A 24828-nucleotide genomic window follows, 5' to 3' on the forward strand; every position below is an offset into this window, starting at 1 on the left:
CTCAGTAACTCCTGACCTTGTTTCAAAATATCCCCACATCGTTAACAGGCGAGTCATACCCCAACACTTCCTTTAAAAATACCCAGCATCCCTTCGCCCTCTGATCCGTTTTTGACCATCTGAAGCAGATCCTTTCACCAAACACTCTAAAATTCCCCATCATTCCATTACCACCCAACAACTCTGATACCCTAGATGCCCCGAGAACATCCAAACTATGCACAATGAGGACAAACTCACTGTAAACCCTGAGTAACAACATTCCAAAAATGGCAACCAAGTTCCTAAACAAATACAACATCACTGGCTTCCTCTCCAACCCTCTTTGTGAAATGGATTATATCCCCAAAACAACTTCTCAAAAATCGAAATGCCTGCTAGCTCTCCTGATCAAACCAATACCAAATACAGCATGCCATTGTTTCTCCCCAACAACCAACCCCTATTTCTTTCCCTTCTCCTCATGCATCCTACAACCTCCAATAATGCCTGGTCATATCTTCCTTTTGAAGATGATGCTAAGGACAGTCTGGTTAGTTGGTTCACTATTCCTTATTCCACATAACTCTAGTAGCATTACTGAGTTCTGCTCCTCCTCTCCTGGAACCAGCCCATAGGGTCTCTACCACTGTGAATGAGACAAAGTATCAGCTATGTTATTGTCTACACCTAGCACTTGTCTGGCGTCAAACAAAATGTTTTGCTGCAAGCATTCCAACATAAATCTTCATAGTAATCTCAAAAGACGCACATCTTTTGCCTTTTGGCCACTAGCCAACTAAACCAGCATCTGGTTACCTACATTGAATATCACTTTACTGTTGGCTAGTTACGTTCCACACAAGACCACAGCCATGACCAACTGGGAGAATTACAAAAAGTCGCTAATCCTACCTTGCTTCTACCAGTGTTCGGCTACCATTTCACACAACTCCCAGTCCAAAAGAAACCAAACCCATGTGTACCAGCCAGATCAGAATACATCTGTACATTGTACAACCCTTTCTCCTCAAATCACCTCATTGTTACCCCTAGTGGTATATATTGTAGGAAGTTGGCTCTGTATGTGCTATTTCAAAGTAAGGAATAGCATGCACAGAGTCCAAGGGTTCCCCTTAGAGGTAAAATAGTGGTAAAAAGAGATAATACTAATGCTCTATTTTGTGGTAGTGTGGTCGAGCAGTAGGCTTATCCAAGGAGTAGTGTTAAGCATTTGTTGTACATACACAAGACAATAAATGAGGTACACACACTCAGAGACAAATCCAGCCAATAGGTTTTTATATAGAAAAATATCTTTTCTTAGTTTATTTTAAGAACCACAGGTTCAAATTCTACATGTAATATCTCATTCGAAAGGTATTGCAGGTAAGTACTTTAGGAACTTCAAATCATCAAAATTGCATGTATACTTTTCAAGTTATTGACAAATAGCTGTTTTAAAAGTGGACACAGTGCAATTTTCACAGCTCCTGGGGGAGGTAAGTTTTTGTTAGTTTTACCAGGTAAGTAGGACACTTACAGGGTTCAGTTCTTGGTCCAAGGTAGCCCACCGTTGGGGGTTCAGAGCAACCCCAAAGTCACCACACCAGCAGCTCAGGGCCGGTCAGGTGCAGAGTTCAAAGTGGTGCCCAAAACACATAGGCTAGAATGGAGAGAAGGGGGTGCCCCGGTTCCGGTCCACTTGCAGGTAAGTACCCGCGTCTTCGGAGGGCAGACCAGGGGGGTTTTGTAGGGCACCAGGGGGGGACACAGGTCCACACAGAAATTTCACCCTCAGCAGCGCGGGGGCGGCCGGGTGCAGTGTAGGAACAGGCGTCGGGTTCGCAGTGTTAGTCTATGAGAGATCTCGGGATCTCTTCAGCGCTGCAGGCAGGCAAGGGGGGGATTCCTCGGGGAAACCTCCACTTGGGCAAGGGAGAGGGACTCCTGGGGGTCACTTCTCCAGTGAAAGTCCGGTCCTTCAGGTCCTGGGGGCTGCGGGTGCAGGGTCTCTCCCAGGCGTCGGGACTTTAGGTTCAAAGAGTCGCGGTCAGGGGAAGCCTCGGGATTCCCTCTGCAGGCGGCGCTGTGGGGGCTCAGGGGGGACAGGTTTTGGTACTCACAGTATCAGAGTAGTCCTGGGGTCCCTCCTGAGGTGTTGGATCGCCACCAGCCGAGTCGGGGTCGCCGGGTGCAGTGTTGCAAGTCTCACGCTTCTTGCGGGGAGCTTGCAGGGTTCTTTAAAGCTGCTGGAAACAAAGTTGCAGCTTTTCTTGGAGCAGGTCCGCTGTCCTCGGGAGTTTCTTGTCTTTTCGAAGCAGGGGCAGTCCTCAGAGGATGTCGAGGTCGCTGGTCCCTTTGGAAGGCGTCGCTGGAGCAGGATCTTTGGAAGGCAGGAGACAGGCCGGTGAGTTTCTGGAGCCAAGGCAGTCGTCGTCTTCTGGTCTTCCGCTGCAGGGGTTTTCAGCTAGGCAGTCCTTCTTCTTGTAGTTGCAGGAATCTAATTTTCTAGGGTTCAGGGTAGCCCTTAAATACTAAATTTAAGGGCGTGTTTAGGTCTGGGGGGTTAGTAGCCAATGGCCACTAGCCCTGAGGGTGGGTACACCCTCTTTGTGCCTCCTCCCAAGGGGAGGGGGTCACAATCCTAACCCTATTGGGGGAATCCTCCATCTGCAAGATGGAGGATTTCTAAAAGTTAGAGTCACCTCAGCTCAGGACACCTTAGGGGCTGTCCTGACTGGCCAGTGACTCCTCCTTGTTATTCTCATTATTTTCTCCGGCCTTGCCGCCAAAAGTGGGGCCGGGCCGGAGGGGGCGGGCAACTCCACTAGCTGGAGTGTCCTGCTGGGTTGGCACAAAGGAGGTGAGCCTTTGAGGCTCACCGCCAGGTGTGACAATTCCTGCCTGGGAGAGGTGTTAGCATCTCCACCCAGTGCAGGCTTTGTTACTGGCCTCAGAGTGACAAAGGCACTCTCCCCATGGGGCCAGCAACATGTCTCGGTTTGTGGCAGGCTGCTAAAACTAGTCAGCCTACACAGATAGTCGGTTAAGTTTCAGGGGGCACCTCTAAGGTGCCCTCTGTGGTGTATTTTACAATAAAAGGTACACTGGCATCAGTGTGCATTTATTGTGCTGAGAAGTTTGATACCAAACTTCCCAGTTTTCAGTGTAGCCATTATGGTGCTGTGGAGTTCGTGTTTGACAGACTCCCAGACCATATACTCTTATGGCTACCCTGCACTTACAATGTCTAAGGTTTTGTTTAGACACTGTAGGGGTACCATGCTCATGCACTGGTACCCTCACCTATGGTATAGTGCACCCTGCCTTAGGGCTGTAAGGCCTGCTAGAGGGGTGTCTTACCTATACTGCATAGGCAGTGAGAGGCTGGCATGGCACCCTGAGGGGAGTGCCATGTCGACTTACTCGTTTTGTCCTCACTAGCACACACAAGCTGGTAAGCAGTGTGTCTGTGCTGAGTGAGAGGTCTCCAGGGTGGCATAAGACATGCTGCAGCCCTTAGAGACCTTCCTTGGCATCAGGGCCCTTGGTACTAGAAGTACCAGTTACAAGGGACTTATCTGGATGCCAGGGTCTGCCAATTGTGGATACAAAAGTACAGGTTAGGGAAAGAACACTGGTGCTGGGGCCTGGTTAGCAGGCCTCAGCACACTTTCAATTGTAAACATAGCATCAGCAAAGGCAAAAAGTCAGGGGGCAACCATGCCAAGGAGGCATTTCCTTACACAACCCCCCCCCAAACGAAAGAGGATGAGACTAACCTTTCCCAAGAGAGTCTTCATTTTCTAAGTGGAAGAACCTGGAAAGGCCATCTGCATTGGCATGGGCAGTCCCAGGTCTGTGTTCCACTATAAAGTCCATTCCCTGTAGGGAGATGGACCACCTCAACAGTTTAGGATTTTCACCTTTCATTTGCATCAGCCATTTGAGAGGTCTGTGGTCAGTTTGAACTAGGAAGTGAGTCCCAAAGAGGTATGGTCTCAGCTTCTTCAGGGACCAAACCACAGCAAAGGCCTCCCTCTCAATGGCACTCCAACGCTGCTCCCTGGGGAGTAACCTCCTGCTAATGAAAGCAACAGGCTGGTCAAGGCCATCATCATTTGTTTGGGACAAAACTGCCCCTATCCCATGTTCAGAGGCATCAGTCTGCACAATGAACTGCTTAGAATAATCTGGAGCTTTGAGAACTGGTGCTGAGCACATTGCCTGTTTCAGGGTGTCAAAGGCCTGTTGGCAGTCCACAGTCCAGTTCACTTTCTTGGGCATTTTCTTGGAGGTGAGCTCAGTGAGGGCTGTCACAATGGATCCATACCCCTTCACAAACCTCCTGTAGTACCCAGTCAAGCCAAGGAATGCCCTGACTTGAGTCTGGGTTTTTGGAGCTACCCAGTCCAGAATAGTCTGGATCTTGGGTTGGAGTGGCTGAACTTGGCCTCCACCTACAAGGTGTCCCAAGTAAACCACAGTTCCCTGCCCTATCTGGCATTTGGATGCCTTGATAGAGAGGCCTGCAGATTGCAGAGCCTTCAAAACCTTCCTCAGGTGGACCAGGTGATCCTGCCAGGTGGAGCTAAAGACAGCAATATCATCAAGATAAGCTGTGCTAAAGGACTCCAAGCCAGCAAGGACTTGATTCACCAACCTTTGGAAGGTGGCAGGGGCATTCTTTAAACCAAAGGGCATAACAGTAAACTGATAATGCCCATCAGGTGTGGAGAATGCTGTCTTTTCTTTTGCTCCAGGTGCCATTTTTATTTGCCAGTACCCTGCTGTCAAGTCAAAGGTACTTAGAAATTTGGCAGCACCTAATTTATCAATGAGCTCATCAGCTCTTGGAATTGGATGAGCATCTGTCTTGGTGACAGAATTGAGCCCTCTGTAGTCCACACAAAACCTCATCTCTTTCTTTCCATCTGTGGTGTGAGGTTTGGGGACCAAGACCACTGGGCTAGCCCAGGGGCTGTCAGAGCGCTCAATGACTCCCAATTCCAGCATCTTGTGGACTTCCACCTTGATGCTTTCCTTAACATGGTCAGACTGTCTAAAGATTTTGTTCTTGACAGGCATGCTGTCTCCTGTGTCCACATCATGGGTACACAGGTGTGTCTGACCAGGGGTTAAGGAGAAGAGTTCAGGAAACTGTTGTAGGACTCTCCTACAATCAGCTTGCTGTTGGCCAGAGAGGGTGTCTGAGTAGATCACTCCATCTACTGTACCATCTTTTGGGTCTGATGACAGAAGATCAGGGAGAGGTTCACTCTCTGCCTCCTGATCCTCATCTGTTACCATCAACAGATTGACATCAGCCCTGTCGTGGAAGAGCTTAAGGCGGTTTACATGGATCACCCTTTTGGGGCTCCTGCTTGTGCCCAGGTCCACCAAGTAGGTGACCTGACTCTTCCTCTCTAGTACTGGGTAAGGGCCACTCCATTTGTCCTGGAGTGCCCTGGGAGCCACAGGCTCCAGAACCCAGACTTTCTGCCCTGGTTGGAACTCAACCAGTGCAGCCTTTTGGTCATACCAAAACTTCTGGAGTTGTTGGCTGGCCTCAAGGTTTTTGGTTGCCTTTTCCATGTACTCTGCCATTCTAGAGCGAAGGCCAAGTACATAGTCCACTATGTCCTGTTTAGGCTCATGGAGAGGTCTCTCCCAGCCTTCTTTAACAAGGGCAAGTGGTCCCCTTACAGGATGACCAAACAGAAGTTCAAAGGGTGAGAACCCTACTCCCTTCTGTGGTACCTCCCTGTAAGCGAAAAGCAGACATGGCAGGAGGACATCCCATCTCCTTTTGAGTTTTTCTGGGAGCCCCATGATCATGCCCTTTAATGTCTTGTTGAATCTCTCAACTAAGCCATTAGTTTGTGGATGGTAAGGTGTAGTGAATTTATAAGTCACTCCACACTCATTCCACATGTGCTTTAGGTATGCTGACATGAAGTTGGTACCTCTGTCAGACACCACCTCCTTAGGGAAACCCACTCTGGTAAAGATACCAATGAGGGCCTTGGCTACTGCAGGGGCAGTAGTCGACCTAAGGGGAATAGCTTCAGGATACCTGGTAGCATGATCCACTACTACCAGGATATACATATTTCCTGAGGCTGTGGGAGGTTCCAGTGGACCAACTATGTCCACACCCACTCTTTCAAAGGGCACCCCCACCACAGGAAGTGGAATGAGGGGGGCCTTTGGATGCCCACCTGTCTTACCACTGGCTTGACAGGTGGGGCAGGAGAGGCAAAACTCCTTAACCATGTTGGACATATTGGGCCAGTAGAAGTGGTTGACTAACCTCTCCCACGTCTTGGTTTGTCCCAAATGTCCAGCAAGGGGAATGTCATGGGCCAATGTTAGGATGAACTCTCTGAACAGCTGAGGCACTACCACTCTCCTAGTGGCACCAGGTTTGGGGTCTCTGGCCTCAGTGTACAGGAGCCCATCTTCCCAATAGACCCTATGTGTTCCATTTTTCTTGCCTTTGGACTCTTCAGCAGCTTGCTGCCTAAGGCCTTCAAGAGAGGGACAGGTTTCTTGTCCCTTACACAGCTCCTCCCTTGAGGGTCCCCCTGGGCCTAAGAGCTCAACCTGATAAGGTTCAAGCTCCAAAGGCTCAGTTCCCTCAGAGGGCAGAACTTCTTCCTGAGAAGAGAGGTTCCCTTTCTTTTGCTGTGTTGCAGTTGGTTTCCCAACTGACTTTCCTGTTCTCTTGGTAGGCTGGGCCATTTTTCCAGACTCCAGCTCTACTTTTTCACCCTGTGCCTTGCATTGTGCTCTTGTTTTCACACACACCAGTTCAGGGATACCCAGCATTGCTGCATGGGTTTTTAGCTCTACCTCAGCCCATGCTGAGGACTCCAGGTCATTTCCAAGCAGACAGTCCACTGGGATATTTGAGGAGACCACCACCTGTTTCAGGCCATTGACCCCTCCCCATTCTAAAGTAACCATTGCCATGGGATGTACTTTTCTCTGATTGTCAGCGTTGGTGACTGTGTAAGTTTTTCCAGTCAGGTATTGGCCAGGGGAAACCAGTTTCTCTGTCACCATGGTGACACTGGCACCTGTATCCCTCAGGCCCTCTATTCTAGTCCCATTAATTAAGAGTTGCTGTCTGTATTTTTGCATGTTAGGCGGCCAGACAGCTAGTGTGGCTAAATCCACCCCACCCTCAGAAACTAGAGTAGCTTCAGTGTGGACCCTGATTTGCTCTGGGCACACTGTTGATCCCACTTGGAGACTAGCCATACCAGTGTTACCTGGATGGGAGTTTGGAGTGGAACCTTTCTTGGGACAGGCCTTGTCTCCAGTTTGGTGTCCATGCTGTTTACAGCTATGACACCAGGCCTTTTTGGGATCAAAGTTTTTACCCTTGTACCCATTGTTTTGTGAAGAGGCTCTGGGCCCACCCTCCTGTGCAGGTTTTTGGGGGCCTGTAGAAGACTCTTTACTATTTTTAGTTTTGGTTGTCTCATCACCCTTCTGCTGGGGAGTCTTTGTGACCCCTTTCTTTTGGTCACCCCCTGTTGAAGTCTTGGACACCCTTGTCTTGACCCAATGGTCCGCCTTCTTTCCCAATTCTTGGGGAGAAATTGGTCCTAGGTCTACCAGATGCTGATGCAGTTTATCATTGAAACAATTACTTAACAGGTGTTCTTTCACAAATAAATTGTACAGCCCATCATAATTACTTACACCACTGCCTTGAATCCAACCATCTAGTGTTTTCACTGAGTAGTCAACAAAGTCAACCCAGGTCTGGCTCGAGGATTTTTGAGCCCCCCTGAACCTAATCCTGTACTCCTCAGTGGAGAATCCAAAGCCCTCAATCAGGGTACCCTTCATGAGGTCATAAGATTCTGCATCTTGTCCAGAGAGTGTGAGGAGTCTATCCCTACACTTTCCTGTGAACATTTCCCAAAGGAGAGCACCCCAGTGAGATCTGTTCACTTTTCTGGTTACACAAGCCCTCTCAAAAGCTGTGAACCATTTGGTGATGTCATCACCATCTTCATATTTAGTTACAATCCCTTTGGGGATTTTCAACATGTCAGGAGAATCTCTGACCCTATTTATGTTGCTGCCACCATTGATGGGTCCTAGGCCCATCTCTTGTCTTTCCCTCTCTATGGCTAGGATCTGTCTTTCCAAAGCCAATCTTTTGGCCATCCTGGCTAACTGGATGTCCTCTTCACTGGAGTTATCCTCAGTGATTTCAGAGTTGTTGGTCCCTCCTGTGAGGGAACCAGCATCTCTGACTATTATTTGTGGAGTCAGGGCTTGAGAAGCCCTGCTCTCCCTAAGTAGGACTGGAGGGGGGGAATTTCCCTCCAAGTCACTATCTTCATCCTCTGAGTTGCCATCCTCAGAGGGGTTGGCCTTTTCAAACTCTGCCAAAAGCTCCTGGAGCTGTACTTTGGTAGGTTTGGGGCCCATTGCTATTTTCTTTAGTTTACAGAGTGACCTTAGCTCTCTCATCTGTAGATGGAGGTAAGGTGTGGTGTCGAGTTCCACCACATTCACATCTGTGCTAGACATTATGCTTCTAAAAGTTGGAATACTTTTTAAGAAACTAAAACTGGTTCTAGAATCTAATTCAAACTTTTACAAACTTTTAAACTCTAAAAGAAATGCTAAACAGGATCTATCACAAGGCCCTAGCAGGTCTTTTAAGAATTTAGAAAACTTTTCAAATTGCAAAAATCAACTTCTAATGACAATTTTGGAATTTGTCGTGTGATCAGGTATTGGCTGAGTAGTCCAGCAAATGCAAAGTCTTGTACCCCACCGCTGATCCACCAATGTAGGAAGTTGGCTCTGTATGTGCTATTTCAAAGTAAGGAATAGCATGCACAGAGTCCAAGGGTTCCCCTTAGAGGTAAAATAGTGGTAAAAAGAGATAATACTAATGCTCTATTTTGTGGTAGTGTGGTCGAGCAGTAGGCTTATCCAAGGAGTAGTGTTAAGCATTTGTTGTACATACACAAGACAATAAATGAGGTACACACACTCAGAGACAAATCCAGCCAATAGGTTTTTATATAGAAAAATATCTTTTCTTAGTTTATTTTAAGAACCACAGGTTCAAATTCTACATGTAATATCTCATTCGAAAGGTATTGCAGGTAAGTACTTTAGGAACTTCAAATCATCAAAATTGCATGTATACTTTTCAAGTTATTGACAAATAGCTGTTTTAAAAGTGGACACAGTGCAATTTTCACAGCTCCTGGGGGAGGTAAGTTTTTGTTAGTTTTACCAGGTAAGTAGGACACTTACAGGGTTCAGTTCTTGGTCCAAGGTAGCCCACCGTTGGGGGTTCAGAGCAACCCCAAAGTCACCACACCAGCAGCTCAGGGCCGGTCAGGTGCAGAGTTCAAAGTGGTGCCCAAAACACATAGGCTAGAATGGAGAGAAGGGGGTGCCCCGGTTCCGGTCCACTTGCAGGTAAGTACCCGCGTCTTCGGAGGGCAGACCAGGGGGGTTTTGTAGGGCACCGGGGGGGGACACAGGTCCACACAGAAATTTCACCCTCAGCAGCGCGGGGGCGGCCGGGTGCAGTGTAGGAACAGGCGTCGGGTTCGCAGTGTTAGTCTATGAGAGATCTCGGGATCTCTTCAGCGCTGCAGGCAGGCAAGGGGGGGATTCCTCGGGGAAACCTCCACTTGGGCAAGGGAGAGGGACTCCTGGGGGTCACTTCTCCAGTGAAAGTCCGGTCCTTCAGGTCCTGGGGGCTGCGGGTGCAGGGTCTCTCCCAGGCGTCGGGACTTTAGGTTCAAAGAGTCGCGGTCAGGGGAAGCCTCGGGATTCCCTCTGCAGGCGGCGCTGTGGGGGCTCAGGGGGGACAGGTTTTGGTACTCACAGTATCAGAGTAGTCCTGGGGTCCCTCCTGAGGTGTTGGATCGCCACCAGCCGAGTCGGGGTCGCCGGGTGCAGTGTTGCAAGTCTCACGCTTCTTGCGGGGAGCTTGCAGGGTTCTTTAAAGCTGCTGGAAACAAAGTTGCAGCTTTTCTTGGAGCAGGTCCGCTGTCCTCGGGAGTTTCTTGTCTTTTCGAAGCAGGGGCAGTCCTCAGAGGATGTCGAGGTCGCTGGTCCCTTTGGAAGGCGTCGCTGGAGCAGGATCTTTGGAAGGCAGGAGACAGGCCGGTGAGTTTCTGGAGCCAAGGCAGTCGTCGTCTTCTGGTCTTCCGCTGCAGGGGTTTTCAGCTAGGCAGTCCTTCTTCTTGTAGTTGCAGGAATCTAATTTTCTAGGGTTCAGGGTAGCCCTTAAATACTAAATTTAAGGGCGTGTTTAGGTCTGGGGGGTTAGTAGCCAATGGCCACTAGCCCTGAGGGTGGGTACACCCTCTTTGTGCCTCCTCCCAAGGGGAGGGGGTCACAATCCTAACCCTATTGGGGGAATCCTCCATCTGCAAGATGGAGGATTTCTAAAAGTTAGAGTCACCTCAGCTCAGGACACCTTAGGGGCTGTCCTGACTGGCCAGTGACTCCTCCTTGTTATTCTCATTATTTTCTCCGGCCTTGCCGCCAAAAGTGGGGCCGGGCCGGAGGGGGCGGGCAACTCCACTAGCTGGAGTGTCCTGCTGGGTTGGCACAAAGGAGGTGAGCCTTTGAGGCTCACCGCCAGGTGTGACAATTCCTGCCTGGGAGAGGTGTTAGCATCTCCACCCAGTGCAGGCTTTGTTACTGGCCTCAGAGTGACAAAGGCACTCTCCCCATGGGGCCAGCAACATGTCTCGGTTTGTGGCAGGCTGCTAAAACTAGTCAGCCTACACAGATAGTCGGTTAAGTTTCAGGGGGCACCTCTAAGGTGCCCTCTGTGGTGTATTTTACAATAAAAGGTACACTGGCATCAGTGTGCATTTATTGTGCTGAGAAGTTTGATACCAAACTTCCCAGTTTTCAGTGTAGCCATTATGGTGCTGTGGAGTTCGTGTTTGACAGACTCCCAGACCATATACTCTTATGGCTACCCTGCACTTACAATGTCTAAGGTTTTGTTTAGACACTGTAGGGGTACCATGCTCATGCACTGGTACCCTCACCTATGGTATAGTGCACCCTGCCTTAGGGCTGTAAGGCCTGCTAGAGGGGTGTCTTACCTATACTGCATAGGCAGTGAGAGGCTGGCATGGCACCCTGAGGGGAGTGCCATGTCGACTTACTCGTTTTGTCCTCACTAGCACACACAAGCTGGTAAGCAGTGTGTCTGTGCTGAGTGAGAGGTCTCCAGGGTGGCATAAGACATGCTGCAGCCCTTAGAGACCTTCCTTGGCATCAGGGCCCTTGGTACTAGAAGTACCAGTTACAAGGGACTTATCTGGATGCCAGGGTCTGCCAATTGTGGATACAAAAGTACAGGTTAGGGAAAGAACACTGGTGCTGGGGCCTGGTTAGCAGGCCTCAGCACACTTTCAATTGTAAACATAGCATCAGCAAAGGCAAAAAGTCAGGGGGCAACCATGCCAAGGAGGCATTTCCTTACATATATGTAAAAGAATGAGTGCCTGTACCCAAAGCTCTGCGCAGAAGTCCACTCCCAGACCTGTTAAAGGTTGGCGTACGGTTGACAATGTTGCATAGTCTTGAATCCACCCTAGGTTTCCCACTGCTAGACACTCCCTACCCCTTCATCTCCCTCTTGCAGGTTCCTGCTTTCTCTCCTTCGATCCGCTTTCTGTCTTTTTCCCTCTGTTGCTGTTGGTAAACGTCTGAACAGGAAAAATAAGTGTCAGACCCTGAGAAATGAGAGCTGGTGGCTCTCACCAGCAACCACCGGCATACATTAAGCACTGGTTACCCCTTTAAACCATGCAAGAAAACAAAGCCAAACCAGCAAATCTGCTCCCATTGTCACAAAACTCCTTATTCTATGATGAGGTACACTGCTCTTGAAATTGCAAAATCTAAGCATCTATGAAAGGTCCTCCCTGCTCTCACGATTCAGCACACAAAATTAAAATACTCTAATAAACTCTGCACCCTTTTCAACGTCAACTTCCTGGCCTCAAATGTCTCCTCCAGCAGAAGCACAATCTACTCATTTTTTGTGCAGCAAATACACCTGCATCAATACTGTGTCAATTTAGATACCAAGAAAGATCAAAGTTGTGTTCAGTCCCTCTGTCTTCTCAGGGGGTCAATGGATCACCCAATTCATCAGCTAGTCTTCTGAAATTATCTAAAGCTTCACCACAAACACCCATAGTTGGGCTGACAAACAAGACGTTGTCCAAGTATAGAGTCACCCCTCTACAGCCTGTCTTCACTGAAAAAACAAAACATTGCAACAATGCACTGAACAATTTAAAAAAGGACTGAGCTACCCATCGGCCCTACTCTGTCAACAAAAAAACACAACCCCATCAAACTGCGCTCATAGTGACATAAAGCCAGAGTGAACAGGCATAAGGTGAAAAGTAGGCGTCATATCACGCTGCCAACTCTGTGCCCTCACAATAGTGCACCAGTTTCTTTGCACAATGTACTGAAGCATACTGAACTACTATTTCCTCCTACAAAATATAGCCATTCACTGGCACACATTCAGGCCAAAATAAGTGATGAATTAGCCTCTCTTCTCATTATAATTTTTTCAGAAACACCCCTAAGGGAGAGATCATCAAATCAGTGGTGCTGAAACTATTTTCAATGGAGTGCTGCCATCAATCATATATCACTGAAGGCAGAGGGACTGTGAAAACTCTAAGCGTCACACAAAGAATAAGTATAGCATAGTGGTAAGGGTGTGGTATATTGCTGTGGTACATTCTAGAGCATACTGTAGTAAATGTAATAAAGCATGGTATGTTAGAACACTGTCATTGACAGACAGCACATTTACCATTGAAATGGCCACAAAGTTTGCACTGAGATGGAGTTTTACTGATAAAACCATAGTGCACAGTTTATGAAAATCTAGTTTCAGAAAATATCAGAGGCGCATCACCAAACGAAATGCCTTGATGTGTTTTGATCCTAATAAAATGTTTGTTTCTTGCACACTTCTGAATTTAATTCCCCATTTGTGCTTTCCTAACTACTGGCATATTTTGAAATATTTTATCGGTTCATGGACAGGTATTTAGATTTGTTGTGTTAGAAAAAAAACTGATATCCGACAGTCTTCCCTTTCGCACTCCTTGTACCTCTGCAGAAATGTTAGATAAATCACTTTACAAAATGCTCTAACTTTGCAGTTAGAGATAGAAAAGAAAATTCTAAGTTAAGAGAATAATCAGCAATTTGTCAGATGACATAGCCTGGCACTTGACCTCTGTCTCTGAACACAATGCAAATGTGTTAAGATAAAAACAGAATTTAAAGGTATGTTTATTGCTTGCTCACCACCTGAACTCCAGCATGGTTATTTTGGGGGTGATGCAGCACCCCCTACCCTTCCTACTTCAAGCGCCTATGAAACAAGTCATGTAATGATCAATTTTCAAATGTACCGGCGACAATCCCCTCTTCCACTTATTTCCCCAATTTCTCCCTAACTACATGTGGCAACTCCCTAGCTGACTTAAGATTTCCCACAAATGTTTGTACCTGTGGCAGCTCAGTCTGAACTCTTCCTGAAATCCCTATTCCAAAACGTTAGCTGCCTCCCTCTCTGGATATTTCGCCAGCCAGACGCACACCATGTCCAACTTAACTGGTGTAGATGCCCTTTGGCATCAGTTGCTACCCTCACCCTCATCCCACCTCTCTTGCCACTGTCCCACTGTAGGCAGTTTAGCCAGACATTGCATGACTGTGTGCTTTCCCTTACACTTAGAGCAAGGTGGGACAGAATGCTTTATCAAAACCCCAACACGCACCTGGCACACTAGCCTGTCCTCTTGCCAAACTGACCACCCTAAAATTGATGGCTTGCCCTAGAAAGGAACAATATGGAATGGGAAACCTACTCACCGTATGCGCCACCGCAGTAGCTTCGTTGGTGCAATCCACTTCAATCATAATTCCCCATCTACTTCACCCCATTGCTTGTCTGAATCTAGCATGGAACTCCTTATCATAACGTAACCATGCTAGACCACCAAAATCCATCTGCGACTTTCTCATAGAGATATATTTAAATAATAATAAATAAATGTTTTTCACAATAAACAGTGGCTTATATAAAAAAAATTGATATCCACATATCAATATTGACAAGCACTCTGGACCAATTTGCTAATTCCCCTTCCTCCTTAGAGCCCTTAGTTGTCTGCATGTCCCAATGTAACAATTTATCAATGCCCACCAACTCCCCTTCCCATATTTTCTCCTTCGTCACCACTGACAAATGAACCTCGAATGGCTGAGTAAACCCTACGTACTGTGGTTTCTTCCTATGTTCCATCCCTTTACTTTCTTTCCCTAGTCTCTTTTCTTGCCCTCAATTTGTGTGCTTATCCCCTTCTACCACTTCTGCAGACTCACAAGCACTGCTCCCTTTTTTCCCAAATTTCCAACCTCCAACCTTCCTTTTAATTACGCACTCATTTTTCCTCCCTTCCCAAAACCCATTTAAGTCACCAACCCATCACCTGTAGTCACTAAGCTCAACTTCATCTCTTTCCCTAGCTTCCTCTCACCAACTTTCCAGGATGCTCACCAGTTCCTCACACCTCATTGCACACCATTTTCTTTTATACAAGACACCCCACACACCTTCTGTCTTGAGGATTCAAATCCTTTGTTCTGCAGTACACCAATGCTGTTTCTTCCAGTAGCCTCACCTCTATGTTCCCTTATTTCTTCCACGCCAATCTTTTCTCTTCATCAACACACCCAATTATTCCTTCTTCCCACTGTTCATGCTCCTCCTCGTCATAATCAAGTTCTATCGTCTCCAAGTCAGCTTCGACCACCTCATTCATGCTATCACCACTCATCCCAGGTAACTTGCCATCATCCACTCCCCTATCTGGCCACTGCCAATTTATAGTTCAGAAAATCTGTACATCTTATGCAGCCTCCTGCAGTGATGGAAGAGCTGAACTAGACCTCCTCCTCTCTTTGGGCTGAGCCCTTGCACCACCCCATGCTTTGGCGGTGACAGGATGCCACATGTGGACTCACCTGCCAGGATCTCTTGCCGTTTCACCCAGTGTTGGACTGGACTATCGGGCAGTATGGCACTGTCAGATGGGCGAACTTGAAAGGCCCAGTGTATGGGCTATATTTTTGGTCCCATCACAGCCGCCAGGACCAAAAAAAAAGGCCTCAACACTGACCCATTCAAGTGGGTCCATCTGGCGGTGCCAAAATTCCCCACTGCCAGATTGGCAAGTCCAACATTGGCCTCACCTCCAGATCGCTCCTTCCTAGGGTCTCCACTCTTCTGAGACCCACAAGCCACCTCAAGCTACTCAACCCCCTTTAACCTGCCTGTCAAATTAGGAACCCAAATTCACTGTGAACCGTATTATTGCACATATTTGTACTGTATTGTATTGTAATTGCAATTATGTAGCACTTACTACTCATGACATAGCATTTGAGTGCTTTACGCTGGGCAACCCGCTGGTCCGAGGATCCAACCACCCAAGTGTTTAGCCCAGTATTTATTGGTCATCGTTAGCTATTGGGTTACATTTTGGGCTCTCAAGCAACGCATTCCAGGGACTTATTTAAGTTTCTTTGCGGTAGACTAAATTAATAGGCATTTGGCGTGGTTAATAATGGGGGTATATGAGCTCCTGCAGATGGTTGGTGGAATTAGAAATGAGCTAAGGGGGATGCAGAGGTATTACTTACAAAGGAGTTTACTATGGTCTTTGGAAAGAGGTTTGGGCAGTTCGAGAATAAGGCAAACACAAATGTCACATAATAGGCTGAGTTCAGAGAGAGGAGGCGTGGAGACATTGTAGGACGCTGGCTCTGTACATACTATTTTCATTACAACCCTGGCGGTAAATCCCGCTTTCCGCCGTGCAGAAGACCGCCAACATACCGTTGCGGCAGCGGAATTCCGCTACAGGTATTACGACTCACAGCTCGGAATCCACCACAATACAGACACCCAAGTCCACCACACCGTTGTGTTTGGCTGGGAGCCTGTGTGCAGCCAGGAAGAGGACGGAGGGGAGACAAACGTGTCTCCCCCGAAGGTAAGCGTTTTTTTTTAATACTTTTTTTTCCGCCCCCCACCCCCATTGAGTGGCAGCCGCCACTGGTATATGGTGTAGCTCTCCCAAAGCCTAATGAGACTGTGGGGAAAGGGCTTACATACACTCAGGCATGGAAGTTCACTGGAATAACCTCACTACATGCATATATAGCCTTTTAATTGCTCCAGAATAAATGTACAGAGCCTGGAAGTGGAAGCTGTGCTGTCTTTCAAGACACAGGAGAGTAATCCCAGTCTAAAATCAAAGATGACGCTGGTGCTTGCTGCAATCTGCAGTTTTATAGCAGTCTGCCAGTAGCCATACCAAATGTGGCTGTGACCTTATCAAGCATCAGCAGGCATGTTTTTGGAGTTACACAAATCTAAGCCCAAATAGGGAGCTGGTAGGTAAGAAGAATCTATCGCATTGCATCAGGCAGAGAAAAGTCAGAGTGTACTGAGCTGGAGATCGTCATGAACCCTCAGCATATATGTATATAGACAAGATATATATATATATATATATATATATATGGGTGTAAAATCAAAGAGGGAACTGGAAACTAAATATAACCTCTGGTGATGGGGTAAGCACAGAAATGTCATATTGAAGGGACTTGATTTCCTGATCTATCTCTAGCATCTCGGAGTCCTCATAGATGGAAGAATAAATAAAGGGAAAGAGCAAAGATTAAGCTAGAGTATAAAACGTTGTAAAGTGCTATTGCTTAGTGGGAAAATGTAAGAGCAGCCAGGCCTGCTTCGTCCAATGTTTTCTTTCTTCCACCAGAAAGCAGACACATCTCTGGAAAACATGTTAGGAAGACTGATAAAAGGACCAGTCCCCTTTCCTTGTATGTCTTCGAAGTGAATTACTGGCCTAAAGATCTCTCCAAATCCAATCAGGTTTTGGAATCTGGCACTTTTCTAAAGCTTCGCTGTCTAAAGACAAATTAAGTGAAAATGTTTCGAAAGAGCGCTACAAAGAATTCCTTCTCAAATATCTGGAATCATGCTAGAGGTAGGAGAAACTCAAAAAAGGCGAGCAGTACGAATGAGAGAACAGGCCTATTTGTAAATGGAAGATGTGTCACTCTTTTTCATTCAATACATACCCCATCAGAGTACAAAGATAAGTTCCACCCCAACACCCAAAGGTCTGCTCCTCTATTGGGAAACAAATAGACATGGAATGGACTGCCACTACAGAATGCAAAATATATAAAGAACAGAGGCCTCCCTTGCATGGCCAGTGCTTGTGGACAGATTCATCTTGGACATGCATAATATTAACACTCCATTTGCCCTTGAAGCAGACTGGCTCAGCTGTTAAATGTGCTGGAGGTTTTTTTTCAGTAAATTTAGCTATATAATGGTGCCAGAAATAGCACCGAGCGCCAGTAATGTCAAACATTGATAATAAATGCTTGAGGTATGCACCTTGTTTATTAGAAGTTTTTTTCTTTCACGCTGCTTCTGCCACTGCCTCTATTATATAAAAAGGGTCTTGAACCAATAACAGTTTTGTGCTGGGAAAACAACATCTCGGAAAATTAAACCCTAGCGTGTCCCGAACCTCAGTTTGTAAAGTCCGCTATTATTACAAGTGCATGAATGTTTCCAATTTGAGGAAAAAGTTGCAACAGTGAACATTCAAAGCACTGCTCCAATGGCTCCTCCGTTTCATTGAGTAAAATCACCCCCCTTACTTCAATTTCTGCTTATTGGATTTTTGCAGAAAATACAACACAGCCTGATGTGTCTCAGAGTCACAGTCGTACAATATAGCATGCAAATATGGCGATATGGTATGTCAAGGAAACCAATGTATGCAGAATTCATTGAATTGTACAATTACAATGTAAAGCTTCATGTAGGAACGCAGGGCTTGCAGGAAAGCAGTGCTAGAAGGGTTGTCATGCAATGCAGGAGACTTCTAACTCTGAAACAGAAGAAATGATTTTATTTATTTTGAAAAGTTGATTTTTATGTCTTCCTAGCTTAAACCTGGAATGTGTCTATGCCCCTTTCCTGATTCTTTCCCAGTGTATTATTTCAATTTTGTCTTAGCTTATTGCAATGCACAGACTCAGACCCAACTGTGCAGACACACATACCCGCCCTACACAGATGCATACACAGATCTGAGTTTAATCCATCATTCTTTTGCTGACCATACCACCCCATTTTGGACCCAGCCATATTCAAATCAGTCTTGCCCCTGTTCCCCATGGGAACAGTCCAGCCTGCACTCCCAGGCCAGGTCCTCCTTGGACCGGAAACAAGCATCCTGGGACTGGTTTCGGGGTACCACAACCTCATCAACCAGGCTAGCTTGAATCTAGTGGCAGAGTGAGCAAGGGACCCACTTCTGGGCATACCCTGGCCACTTAGGGCCACTTTAGAAACACAAAAAGACGATGGACAGAGTGCTGAAAATTTCAAGCACTCACCCCCAGCCACAGATCTGGGTTTAATTCATCGTTCTTTTGCTCACCATGCCACCCTAGTTTGGACCCAGTATTATGCAAATCAGTCTTGACACAGTTTCCCCTGGGAACAGTCCAGTTCAGACTGCCAGGACAGATCCTCTTTGGACCGGAAACAAGGATCCTGGGACCCGTTTCAGGGTATCACCACTCAACAGTTTGTTTGATTAATGATTCATTGACTGAAAAGTGGTTTTCTAGCACAGGAGAAGGAACAGTGTTGTACAATGTGTGTCAGACTTATATACGGATATACCACCAGCCGTATTACGAGTCCATTATATCCTATGGAACTCATAATACGACTGGTGGTAAATCCGTCACTTTACCGTCACTTTTGGGACGGATTAACACCTCCTCCAAAGTTGTAATAACCCCCTATATGTTTTGTTCAGTTTAGCTGCCTATTGGCTTTAACATGGAGTTAGGCATTACATTCTGTATTCAGGTCAGCTGCCTACTGGCTTTAACATGGCATTAGCCATTACATTTTGTATTTAGTTTAGCTGCCTATTGGCTTTGACATGGCATTAGACATTACATTCTGTATTCAGTTTAGCTGCTTATTGGCTTTGACATGACATTAGACATTGCATTTGATATTTAGGTTAGCTGCCTATTTGCTTTAACGTAGGGTTAGACATTGCAGATGAGCTGTTTTTCCAAGCTGTGTTTTTCCACATGGTAGACCAAGCTGTGTTTTTTACACCAGACCTTAGCTTATAAGAGCACGTAGATTTTGTGTTTACCTCTCAATCCAGTCTGAGAACGAGTGAGGTGCCGGAGGATTGGCCACTCTCCAAGTTTCTTCGGTTCTCACACTGAGTTTGCTTTTAAGGATGACTCTGGACTACAGCAGAGGTAGATTGAATCTGCTTTGACTTCAGACAGGGACTAGACGTCAGTTGCCTGTCTCCCGTTTGGGTAGAAAATCTCTTTCTTGCAGTTGAATGGAGTCATCAACTTGAAGCCCCAGAAAGATGAAGCTGAGATATAGGCTCTACAGCCTTGCCCTACAGTGATGAATTTTGACTTTTATGCTTTGCTTTGAAGTTATGCTATAATATAATCACATGTATTTGCTGTGTACATTGCAACTGAGAAGTACTGTGATATATTTAGCTTTCATTGCTGCGACTACTTTTGAACGTGTGCTTCCAATCTACTAATGTCGTCTCTCAGGAACCTCGTGGTGAAATAATAATAACAATAAATGTCTTCTTTAAACTCAGAAGTGCATTCCAGAGAGGTTCTGTAAGCTCGGTTATGAGGTAAGAGCAGGAAAGCAGAACACTCCCCCACCACACACTCACTGTTATTGACGAAGCTATGTCCCTGCAAGGCTTACTCATTGCAAGTGAGCCTCACGCAACTGGAGGTCATGCTCAGCTCTCACTAAAAGGTTGCTGATTGTTAGACCAACTCAGAAGGGTTAGTAACTGAACTCTAAATGTTACTCGTTTCTGATTCCAGTTGTGTGGAAAGCTTCAGATTCTTGAGCCTACTGTCCTCATTTAGGGGGCAAACACCTACAGACCCCTTAAGTTGATGAAAGGAGATAATTAGCCCTCTCTTCCTCTCTTTGAAAACTTGATTGCTCTGCCCACCTTGTTGCATCTCATTCCTTTGACTTCTCATTATTCTGCCCCCTACATTGTTTAACGTGTGTTTGAACCCCAGCATGGTGTGCTGCTGTGCACTAACACATCCTATATTGAAGGGGCTGGGCACCTTGAAGACAGCAGAGAACCCACTGTCAGGTCTCGAGCGCAGGGTGTGCGAAGGAACATTGGATTGCGTACATTTCCATCACTGTTAAAACATTTCAAGATTGATACGCCATCCACTTAATAGCACATGCCACCCTCATTGCCTCTCAATAACAGATCAGAAGCTTGGAAACTGTGGAGAACAGGCCTGTGGCAGGTGCCCACCAGGGACCCTAAGGCGGGACTTCTGGGTCAGATTGTTTCACTTCCTGAGCACAGTAGTCAGAGTCAGCACATAAAGGAAGTTTGCTCAGTATACCTTTGAGTAGGGAAGCTTCTCTTCGCTCGTGGTATTTCGCTCCCATATAATTTGTCTCATGGGTATGTGTCCCCATGGCGTTGTTGTTTTCTTCTCTCTTTAGTTTCCTTGCTTGTGGGTTCATATTTACCTCTTGTGTCTAATCTGTTGTACCCAGCTTCCTCTTCAGTCCCAGTTCCTCCATTCTCCAAGGTCTCCTGGTTTCCTTGTTTGGAACCTAGTGGGTTGGGGAGCTCATTACAGCATTGCATTGCTTGGAAACTGGTGAGTCATTCTATCATACTTACTCACTCAAAATCGTTGTGGAATGCTTTGCCACCTTAACACCTAAAAATACTGTTTTGTTTGTGTAAAATTTATGTGGTGCCTGTATCCTGCCATCTATTTACCAGACGAGACATAGCTTGACACCTTTCTTAGGGGGAAATATCAGCCATGTATTCATGTTTTAGGATTGTGCAGAGGCTTGGGCATGTTATGTAAAATTATGATGAGAAAAAAGTACTGGCTTTAGGCAGTGGTTGAAGTGGGTGTCTCTACTGGGAACGACGTTCACAATTTATTTTTCATTTTCTACTAACAGTTCCCATACTTCTTGCTGTCTCGCCAACATATTTGCTGACCCCAAACCTTTTGCACTCATCATAATCCCCATACTCTTTTTATGCACCTCAGTCTCTGGCTCTAGGTGATTGGCTTCGTTTTTGTATTGTCCAGGACATCAAATACAGGTCATGTCGGAAAAAAAAATAGCCAGATGGCAACCCTACACGGATCGCTGTGACTACTGAGACAAGCTCCTGTCTCTCTCTCTCTGTACTCCTGCCCTGTTTTTCCCAAACTCTGGCACTGGAGCGACCCCACTTCATTCTGGTGAGGTGATGGGAAGGTTGGAATATTAAAGAGTCACTCTGTTATTCTGGCAGTCAAGTAGCATACCTGTAGGCAAGTGCTTCTATTCTCCACATAGGGGTAGTAAGCACTATATAAATGTGGAAATGCAATACCACCATGGGTAGCAATAGGAGTCTTGTAAATATTGCTTTCTGGCACCGGTTGATTCCTTTAAGCAGGGGGTCTGTATTGTTGGATTGCCCACTGATGCTAGTCCAGTTTGTTTTATACTGAGGTAAAGGGCTCTGACGTTTGAGAATGACTCTTTTCTGTGAAATTGTTCGAGGTCATCAACAGGCAAACAAAAATAACCTTTTATAAATGTCTTCCAGCTTCTTGACGGTGTCCGTGGTGATTACAACTCTGAGCTCTGAGCTGCCGCACTAGCAGCAGTTGCTCGATATATCAATGCTAGCTCACATTTATAAAGCCATATGTTTTCCTAGGTATTTACACGAGTAGCTCGTACATTCCCGGGCTGCATTATGTTTTTCCTCTGTGCACTTAGGACGACAGGCATCAAAATGCAAAGAAAAAGCACAGAATACAAGATTCACTCGGGCACAGTCCTGGGGAATATGAGAGCTCAGCCCCGTCTTAAAGCGGTGTGCTGTCTATTTTTAGTCAAAGTCTAATGAGATCGGGGGAAATAAACCAAGAGCCTCGGGGCCTCACAGGGCCGTGACACACGCGCCGGTTCAGCGGTGAGACGTGCGGGGCGGCGTCAGGGGACCGTCTCGCAGCCAAGGGGCAACGTAACCGCCCATGTGGAAAATGTTAAGTTTCCATGCGATGCTTTCAATACATAAAAATGTTGACCCTATCACTTCAAATAAAAATAGCTACGAAAACCTAATAAAACGGTTCTAGTTGTTGTCATTACGCTCAGCCGGAACGCGTCCATTTCCAAGACAACACCTCGCATAGTGCTAGTCCTTTCTCTCTGTCTATCAAAAGTACGTGCTTTGCGTATGTCAAAGAACGTCCCGCACGGATGATGACGTCCCTTACTTGATTTACATATCCATGATGCTCTGCGGTTCTCGTAAACTGCGACGGCAATTAAACTTGGCAGCATTTTTTCTTGTTTCTGATATAAAATGACTACTATAGAAAAGTATCAAAGGAGGAGTGTATATAAATTTCGATATTCTCAATACGCCCTATCTGTTAAATCACCTGATTTTCAGCCTTTATATACCTGCTTGCATGGTATATTAGACGTGCTCGCTTCGGCAGCACATATACTAAAATTGGAACGATACAGAGAAGATTAGCATGGCCCCTGCGCAAGGATGACACGCAAATTCGTGAAGCGTTCCATATTTTGCATTTTTATAATTTTTATCTACAATGGATGCCCAGTATATATCTGTTTGTTTATTTACTTACACATAAACCAGGATGTTGTATTCAACTGTATTGGCATAATGATTAAAATAAGTAATTCGGACACAACTGATGTATTGTGTGTGTTCTTATAATCCTGAGTTTATACTAGCTACATCATTACAATTTGATTTTGTTTAAGTCACAGTTCATGTTCTTATTGCTCGCTGTTCATGGACCACAATAGACAAACTATGGCGTAGAGGTGGGCGAGCCACTGTCACCTCGAGCCAGATGCTTGGCTCTGGCTCAGCTCGAGGTCCTCTTCGACCCTCAAGCCCAAAACGAGCCGAACCTTCACGTGGCTTCTGCCTGTCACCTATGGTGGAACGTCCTGTGCCAAGAATGAAAGACAAAGCACAAACCTTTGATTTAAAACAGGAAAATGAAGTAGCCATCTAGAGCCTGAATTGCACAATGTGAAACTAGAAAACCAGTGACCAGTCCTAGCTTCCCTGCTGGACTAAAATGTGTGATCCTAGGCAAATATATTAATACACAGAGCCTGCTTTTTTCATAATCACTCAAGAGAGCAATTTCAAATATGTGGTGTGAATTCAGGATGTGTGATCAACAAAAACGTCTTGCATTTGATTTAATTCACTATAATGTTACCACATCTGTGCTAAGAGTTAACACATGTTGAAACACAGAGGAAGATATCCATACACACTACTTATAATCCTTGTGCATTTCACATAAATTGGTTATAACTGACAGCAAATGAGGGGGGGTTCTTCCTTCTCCTGCATTTTAGCTCACTTATGGCATTGTTGTCATGGCGGGGACAGGCATGAATGTTTCTAGATTCCTGTTAAAACTGGCTCTTTTGATAAATAACTCTCAATACAGTGTGACATAAATTGCTGTACTAAGGTGAAACAGTCCCACATGTTAAAAGAATCCACCTTTTTATTAATATTGAAGAAACTTTATCATAGCTTTGCAAGGTGTTTATTGTTTGATTTTCATGGAACACATTTATAGGGCTTGGCACATGCATGGGCTCCTAGAGCCAGGCCAGACGCTTGGCTCAGCTCAAGCTCGCCTCTCTCTGTTAATGTGCTGGCTCACACGCCTCTACCATGGTGGGGTTGTCAGTGATAGTGGCTTGCATTCATGGAGAAGGCATACTCTACAGACAGAACAGTCTTTGCAGGCACCTAGGGGGCATCTGTTCTCTGCACATACCTGCAGCAGATTTCTACGCTGTGCTTTGCTACCACATACTTGGGTGACTGCTCTGCTAATCACTGCACGTAGGCGGGAGGGGGCACAGCTTATATAGTCTTTCTTTGCAAACACCAGGATGCACAGTAATAGTCACAGCTTGTAATATTTGCAGCAAGGAGTTTGCTCTCTAAACTTTGCTTGCAGACAATATAGTACACAGCCCTATGCTGTATGTTGGGTGCAGATCCTAAGCTATACTTTGTACACTCCTGGTGTGCTCTCTAGGCCAGTATTTTATTTTCACCCTTCACAGAGTGAATCAATGGTGCCTTAGGTGTGGGTGCACTTTTGAGGTGCACCTTGTTTGCACACACTTTGAGAGCACTACTAGGATACACTTAGGCCCATATTTATGGGCTTTGTGGCAGAGAGAAGCACAGTTTTCTCCATGGCCTTGCTGTGCAGCCCTTCGTCACATGGAAAGGGAAGGAATGTGCCATATTTATCCAATATAGCACATTCCCAACCTTCCCCCCTAAGTTGGCTCCCTTTTGGCAGCCTAGAGCCAATGCAGGCACCCTTGCACCATGGTGCAAGGGTGCATGTGTTGCATGCAGGATTGATTATATGCAGGAATTGTTTCTTGTGCAGGAAGGGGCATCTTCCTGCACAAAAACAATCCTGAAAGGCATTTTATCTCTTTCTATGTGTGCTGCAGAATGCAGCACACATAGAATGAGGAAAAACAAGGAG

The 24828-nt window shown here is 46.1% G+C and overlaps 1 non-coding gene across 1 annotated transcript; it reads left to right on the forward strand.

The window, feature by feature from the left end:
- Positions 1 to 22736: 22736 nt before the first annotated feature.
- On the forward strand, positions 22737 to 22843 carry LOC138283094 (U6 spliceosomal RNA). Its single transcript, XR_011201060.1, has one exon. It is a non-coding gene; the product is annotated as a U6 spliceosomal RNA (small nuclear RNA).
- Positions 22844 to 24828: the final 1985 nt, after the last annotated feature.

Source organism: Pleurodeles waltl, chromosome 2_2 (genome assembly GCF_031143425.1).
Source record: "Pleurodeles waltl isolate 20211129_DDA chromosome 2_2, aPleWal1.hap1.20221129, whole genome shotgun sequence".
Lineage (NCBI taxonomy): Eukaryota > Metazoa > Chordata > Amphibia > Caudata > Salamandridae > Pleurodeles > Pleurodeles waltl.